We start from the raw sequence: 7,303 nt of genomic DNA on the forward strand, positions 1-7,303 counted from the left end.
CAGAAGGAAGGACTGGGGAGTGGGAATGTTGTATTGTTGCTGTTTTGCACTTATGTTTTCAGCTGCACCCAATACTGCTGTTACCTGGTTGAATTACCTTAAAGGTTTGCCGTGTTTCATGGCTCCTGTTTTGTGGACACTGCCCTTCAGGCTGACAGTATGCCATTTGTGCTCGACCCTAAGAGAACTGCCCTGAGGCTATCATAGTGTCACATGTTATCATGCGAGCGACCGTGGCTCAGGGGGTTGGGAATCGCATCTGTAACCGAAAGGTCGCCGGTTCGATCCCTGGGCTCTCTGTCCTGGTCGTTGTGTCCCTGGGCAAGACACTTTACCCTACTTGCCTACTGGTGTTGGCCAGAGGGGCCGATGGCGCGATATGGCAGCCTCGCCTCTGTCAGTCTGCCCCAGGGCAGCTGTGGCTACAACTGTAGCTGCCTCCACCAGTGTATGAATGTGAGAGTGAATGAATAGTGGTATTGTAAAGCGCTTTGGGTGCCTTGAAAAGCGCTATATAAATCCAATCCATTATTATTATTATTATTATCATTGTGTCATTGCTGTTCTATTTGGGGTTTGTTATTGGACATAACATGAAAAGGGGGGAGATGTCATGTACTGGGCTTTATGGCTTTACGCCACTAGGACCTGCTCTGTGGCAGGGGGCTGTCTATATCCTGTTCTATGTCTTAGCTGTCACACACGTTGTTGTGCTGTTATAACCCATGCTGGATACACGTTCAATAAAGCAGAGTTACAAGAAAGCTACCGAGTGGTCATTCTACAACCATAAAGTGCAATATAACAAAGCTGTAAAGGCCAAGAAAGTGACAAGAGAAAATCCGTCCCCGCCAACCACCCAAACATCAATAACGGGAACCTTATACAGCACTTCCCCATACCCGTCAAACTCCCCCAGGCACAAAGAAATTACGGAGTAAGTGCAATAAATATTTATATTGGAAAAGAAAATCGTGAGAGAATCGTGATCTCAATTCTAAGCAAAAAAATTGTGATTCTCATTTTATGCAAAATAGTGCAGCCCTGGCATCATTCTCATATTTTAGAGAAACATAATCTACTTAGTTTTAGGAGTTTTAATCATTTGTGTTTGTAGCAAGGGGAACTGCATTTACCTGTGTGTTCCGCCCGGAGTATTGAGAGTGTAACACCGGAAGGTGAGAAGCAGAGACTCATGACTGTTTATTAAGAGTTTAATAAAAGTTTACCTCGGAGGAGGGAAAGTTCAACCGAGCATCTTGTGAAGTTTATAGAGAGAACAAGATGAAACATGGTGGCAGCGGGGTCTAGAGTGATCCACACCGCGCTTTGAAGACAACAGATTGAGCGGACGGTATCGACGCGTCCAGCTAGGCTAGTTAGCCTCGGAGGTGCTAACGGCTCAGGACAGCAGGTGAGACGCTGACGAGAAGAGCGCAGCGGCGTCTACGATGGATGGATTGAAGCCACCAGCACAGTGGAGTATGGATTCAGTGAACCTGTCTAAAGCGTGGAAAACATGGAAAAAAGAGTTTACCCTCTACACGGAACTAGCTCTGCCGGATGCTGAGGAAAAGGCGAGAGTGAAGCTGTTTTACTATCTGATCAGGGAACGGGGCAGGGAGCTCTGTGGAACGCTGATCGGAGCTGAGGCAAGGGTAACAGTAAGTGAGCTGATGAGAAAAATCGATGAACACTGTAATCCCAAAGTTAATGAGACTGTCGAGAGATACAGATTTTTTGCATGCAATCAGGCTCCAGGAGAAAATATTGATAAATATGTTACGGACCTGAGAATGCCGGCGAGCACCTGCAACTTTGAACAATTAAAAGACTCACTGATCAGAGACAGGATTGTCTGTGACACGAACAGCTCCAGTTGGAGGGAAAGGTTGCTCAGAGAAGAGAACCTCACATTAGACAGATGTCTAGATATTTGTAGAGCAATGGAGATTTCAAGAGAATGCAACAAAACAATAGCGGGACAGGCTGTAGAGGAACCGCATGCAGTAAAACAAAAAGAGAGAAAAAGACTGGATAAAGAGATATCATGCAGATTTTGTGGAAGAGCACATGAAAGACTCAAATCAAAATGCCCAGCATATGGAAAAAAATGCAAAAAATGTGGCAAAGAAAATCATTTTGCTATAGCATGCAGGAGTAAAAGCAGACAGAGTGAAAATGGAAAAAAGGTCCACACAGTGACGGAGCAGGACTCGGATTCCTGTGAGGACATAATGACTGTCACAGCTATGACACAGACTGCAGTAGAAGTGAACCACATCAGAGAATCAGACATGAAAAAACGAGAGCAGCTGTTTGCAGGCATGATGATTGGCAACAGCCTGGTCAAGTTTCAAGTTGACTGCAGTGGAACCTGCAACGTTATTCCCATCAACTTGTTGAACCCGAACATCAAAATGGAGCACACAGACAAGGTTCTTGTGATGTACAATAAGTCAAGGCTGTGTCCATTAGGAAAGTGTAAGGTCAAGCTGACAAACCCAAGAAAAAACAAAAAGTGTAAATGGTAAAAAATGGTAAATGGCCTGCATTTGTATAGCGCTTTTCTAGTCCCTAAGGACCCCAAAGCGCTTCACACTACATTCAGTCATTCACCCATTCACACACACATTCACACACTGGCGATGGCAAGCTACGTTGTAGCCACAGCTGCCCTGGGGCGCACTGACAGAGGCGAGGCTGCCGGACACTGGCGCCACCGGGCCCTCTGACCACCACCAGTAGGCAAACACGGGGTTAGTATCTTGCCCAAGGATATTTGGCATGCAGCCAGGAGGCAGCCTGGGATCGAACCACCGACCTTCTGATTAGTGGCTGACCTGCTCTGCCACCTGAGCTACAGCCACCCCACCTCTACTTGGGAGAACAGCTAGTGAAGCGATGAAGCTAATACAATAGGGGCGATCGTGGCTCAAGAGTTGGGCGTTCGCCTTGTAATCGGAAGGTTGCCGGTTCGAGCCCTGGCTTGGACAGTCTCGGTCGTTGTGTCCTTGGGCAAGACACTTCACCCGTTGCCTACTGGTGGTGGTCAGAGGGCCCGGTGGCGCCAGTGTCCGGCAGCCTCGCCTCTGTCAGTGCGCCCCAGGGTGGCTGTGGCTACAATGTAGCTTGCCATCACCAGTGTGTGAATGTGTGTGTGAATGTGTGGATGACTGGATATGTAAAGCGCTTTGGGGTCCTTAGGGACTAGTAAAGCGCTATATAAATACAGGCCATTTAATACAAGTTAAATATGATAACATCTGTGCTTTGGACAGCTCAGTGACAACAGCTCCATCAGAGAAAAACGCATGGTTGTTGGAAGAGATAAAGACTGAGTTTCAGGATGTGTTTACAGGAGATGGATGTTTGCAAGGTGAATATGAGCTGGAAATCGACACAACAGTGCAGCCCGTCAAACTGCCAAAACGCACAGTCCCAGTGTCGATGATGAAACCACTGAAAGAGGAACTGATGAGCCTTACAGAAAGACAAATAATAGCACCAGTGGATTGTAGTACTGATTGGATCAGTGGGATGGTGACAGTGCAGAAGCCAAATGGCAAACCCAGGATATGTATTGACCCAAGACCACTCAAAAAAGCTTTGAAGCGTAGTCACTTCCCGTTACCAACAATAGATGACATCTTGCCAGATGTGTCAAGAGCGAAAGTTTTCACAGTTTGTGATGTGAAACATGGCTTTTGGCATGTGAAGCTTACAGAAGAGTCAAGCCATCTCACGACATTCGCAACACCATTTGGTCGCTTTCGTTGGCTGAGAATGCCGATGGGGATCAGCCCAGCGCCAGAGGTCTTTCAGCGCAAACTGATGCAAGCGTTAGAGAACCTGCCAGGCACATACATCATTGCTGATGACATCCTGATCACTGGAAAAGGAGAGACGACTGAGTTGGCAGAAATGGATCATGACAGAAACCTGAGACTTTTCCTGGAACGCTGCAGAGAGAGAAACATCAAATTAAATGTGGAAAAACTCAAGCTTAGAAGACAGGAAGTACCATACATCGGACATCTACTCACAGCAGAAGGGCTGAGAGCTGACCCAGAGAAGGTACGGGCCATCACAGAGATGCCAGCACCAACTGACATAAAAGGGGTGCAGAGACTAGTTGGAATGGTCAACTATTTATCAAAGTTTTACAAGCATCTGTCAGACGACTGTGAGCCTCTCAGACAACTGACGCACAGAGACAGCCTATGGGAGTGGACAGACATGCAGGAAGATGCATTTAAAAGACTGAAAGAAAAACTAACACAAGTCCCAGTTTTGAAATATTACAGCCCTGAAGAAGAGCTGACGCTGCAGCGTGATGCCAGCGAGACAGAACTGGGAGCAGCTCTGACTCAACATTGGAAACCAGTGGCATTTGCAAGTCATGCACTGACGCTCACTGAAAGAGGTTATGCACAAATTGAAAAGGAATGTTTAGCTATTGTGTTTGGGATGGAGAAATTCCACCAATATACATATGGTCGTCTTGTGAGAGTGCAATCAGACCACAAGCCACTCGAGAACATTATTAAAAAGCCACTGTTACATGCACCTAAGAGACTGCAAAGGATGTTATTAAGGCTGCAAAAATATGATATAACCATAACATATGTTCCAGGCCGCGACATGCTACTTGCTGATACGCTGAGTAGAGCCTACCTGCAGGATAGCATCAAAAGCCAGACGGAGCTGGAGACAGAATGTGTCAACATGGTAGACTATGTACCTGTTTTAACAGAAAGCATGGACAGAATACGGGCAGGGACAAGAACCGACCACACACTACAAACGCTGATAAAAACAATACAAAAGGGGTGGCCGGCCTGTAAGAAAGATGTACCTGTTGAAATAACCCAGTTCCAATCTTTGCAGGATGAACTGAGCACACAGCATGGATTGGTCTTCAAGGGAGAGAGAGTGGTGATTCCAGAAGCACTGCAGGCAGATATAACACAGCGAATTCACTCAACACACATCGGCACAGAAGGGTGCCTCAGGAGAGCTAGAGACTGTGTCTACTGGCACGGTATGAACGACCACAACAAAAAGTACATCGCTTCACGTGACATATGTCGGTCTGTGGATGTAAAACAACAGAAAGAGACACTAAATCCATATTTGGCCTTATTGGACCACAGAAACACCCCACCACAAGGTTTAACTACCAGCCCTGCACAGAGACTGTTAAGCAGGAGGACGAGGACACTCCTCCCAATAGGAGACAGATTGTTGCAACCCAAAGTGACTGACAACAAGTTAGCACTGATGAAAAACAGAAAGAGACAAACAAAGTACTACAACAAGACAGCGAAGGACATGGACACATTAAACCCAGGAGACTTGGTGCGAGTCCAACCTTTTGAACCACACAACTTATGGACCAAAGCTAGAGTGTGTAACACTCTGGGAAACAGATCCTATGATGTGGAGTTGGACAACGGCAGAGTCCTCAGAAGAAATCGTCGCCATCTGAGGCGAGCTGTGGAGGTCAAAAAAGACATGTCAGCACATCTCCAGCCTGAGGGACAGAACATTACTGTGCCGACACAGAGCAAAGACAACACACAAAACAGCACTACCAGGTCAGGACGGGTAGTACAACAACCTGGATATCTGAAGGACTATGTATGCAGTGTGTGAGTTATATGTTGTGATTTGTTTACTGGTTAGAGAACAGAGCAAAACATCTGCGATAATATTTTGAGTTATGGCTTTGTGATCTGTTTACTTGTTTGGAAGGAAAGAAAAAAAATAAGGAAAAGAGAAACAAAATGGAAAAAATGACTAAAAGTAACACTAAAAAAAAGTAAGTGGAAGACAGAATTTTCATTTTTGAAGAAAATGGTGTCCAACAAAGAAATGTCATGTCTAAGTTTTGTTCCAGTTGCAAACTGAGTTCTCAACTTATGAATAGTTCATTGTCTTTGTAAAAGAAAAGGGATGTAGCAAGCGGAATTGCATTTACCTATGTGTTCCGCCCGGAGTCTTGAGAGTGTAACACCGGAAGGTGAGAAGCAGAGACTCATGACTGTTTATTAGTTTCACTAACACGGGTACACACTTAGCCTGTATTTTTGTAGGAACATTACATTCTGGCAACTTAAGCTCACCATCTGTAAACTTAACATGTGAAGCTCAAGATTAAAGAAAACAAACTGAAGCAAAATTAAGAGAAACTCTATATTTGTTTCTTTATCAGTACCCGTGAGAAGACTGTTCATACTGTGTTGTTCTCTCTGCAAAGTTTTGTATCAGTAAATCTCAGAGAGACAAAGTAAACATTTACCGTCAGGTCCCAAGCTACTGCTAAAGATACTGTTACTGTGCCACGTGCATATCTTTGGAAATAATGAATTAGGTGGCAAAATCTGAGAATTAAAATCAGTTAATTAACTAAAAAGATAGAAAACAAGTAGAAAACCAAATTGAAAGGAAATATGTGTCGGTGTGTCTCCTCCTGTGATAAACCTCCACATGTACCACTGAAAACAGTTAAATTAGTTTGAATCAGAAATCAGGGCTCAAACTACTTGTTCTGAGACCATTTCTTCATTTTTCACACCAAACTGTTTGTAGCTGTCGCATTGAAATGTAATTATTATGTGATTGCAATGTTCAAAATTTGGTGTTTAATCTGGATTCATGTTGTGTTGTCGCCACCTACTGGTGGGCCTGAGTGTGACGCTTTGTGGTGCGCATGCTTTGGGGTGATGCTCAATTAAGCGCACATGTCACCAGAGACTGAAGGCTCGAGCCAGAAAGAGAATGCTGGCTTGTGTAAAAGGTGGAAATATTGAAGATATGGACTACAATTGCTCATTAATGTTCAGTAGAAAGGCGCACACGGTATGTTGGTGCATTTACTTTGTGTGCATGTTTTATTTGAATTTTTGTTCTCCTGATGTAATATCCGTGTTTTTCATTGATCATTTCACCAGTTTTTCACGGTGTTTGCTGGTGAAAAGAAGATTAAAATACTGGCTGAACATCAGTTGGAGCATGGCCCTTCATTCTACTTCGAACATGAAAAACCTTCAGGAGCAGTTACACTGTTTAATAAGACAAACGTTACAGAGTTCATCAAATATAACTAACGCTTTAACATTATCAGGATTTCATAATACAAACTTCAAATCAACAGGAAAACAGCTGCAGAACATGTGGATCAAAATGAATTCATTAAAAAACAACATGTGGACTTCAAGGATACAGTAAATACACTAAAGTGAAAGGGGGAAAAAATGTGAAGGAATTTGAATTAAGTAAAAGTAGTCACCTGTGATCT

General features: G+C 44.2%; 1 long non-coding RNA gene across 1 annotated transcript in view; it reads left to right on the top strand.

Moving 5' to 3' along the window:
- Nucleotides 1-7,303, top strand: part of LOC146673253 (uncharacterized) — a 95,789-nt gene that overhangs the window by 60,107 nt on the left and 28,379 nt on the right. The window lies entirely within an intron of this gene.

This window comes from Rhamphochromis longiceps, linkage group LG3 (assembly GCF_057381845.1).
Source record: "Rhamphochromis longiceps isolate RC_006_pf linkage group LG3, R_longiceps_female_GT1.1, whole genome shotgun sequence".
In the NCBI taxonomy this organism is placed as follows: Eukaryota; Metazoa; Chordata; class Actinopteri; order Cichliformes; family Cichlidae; genus Rhamphochromis; species Rhamphochromis longiceps.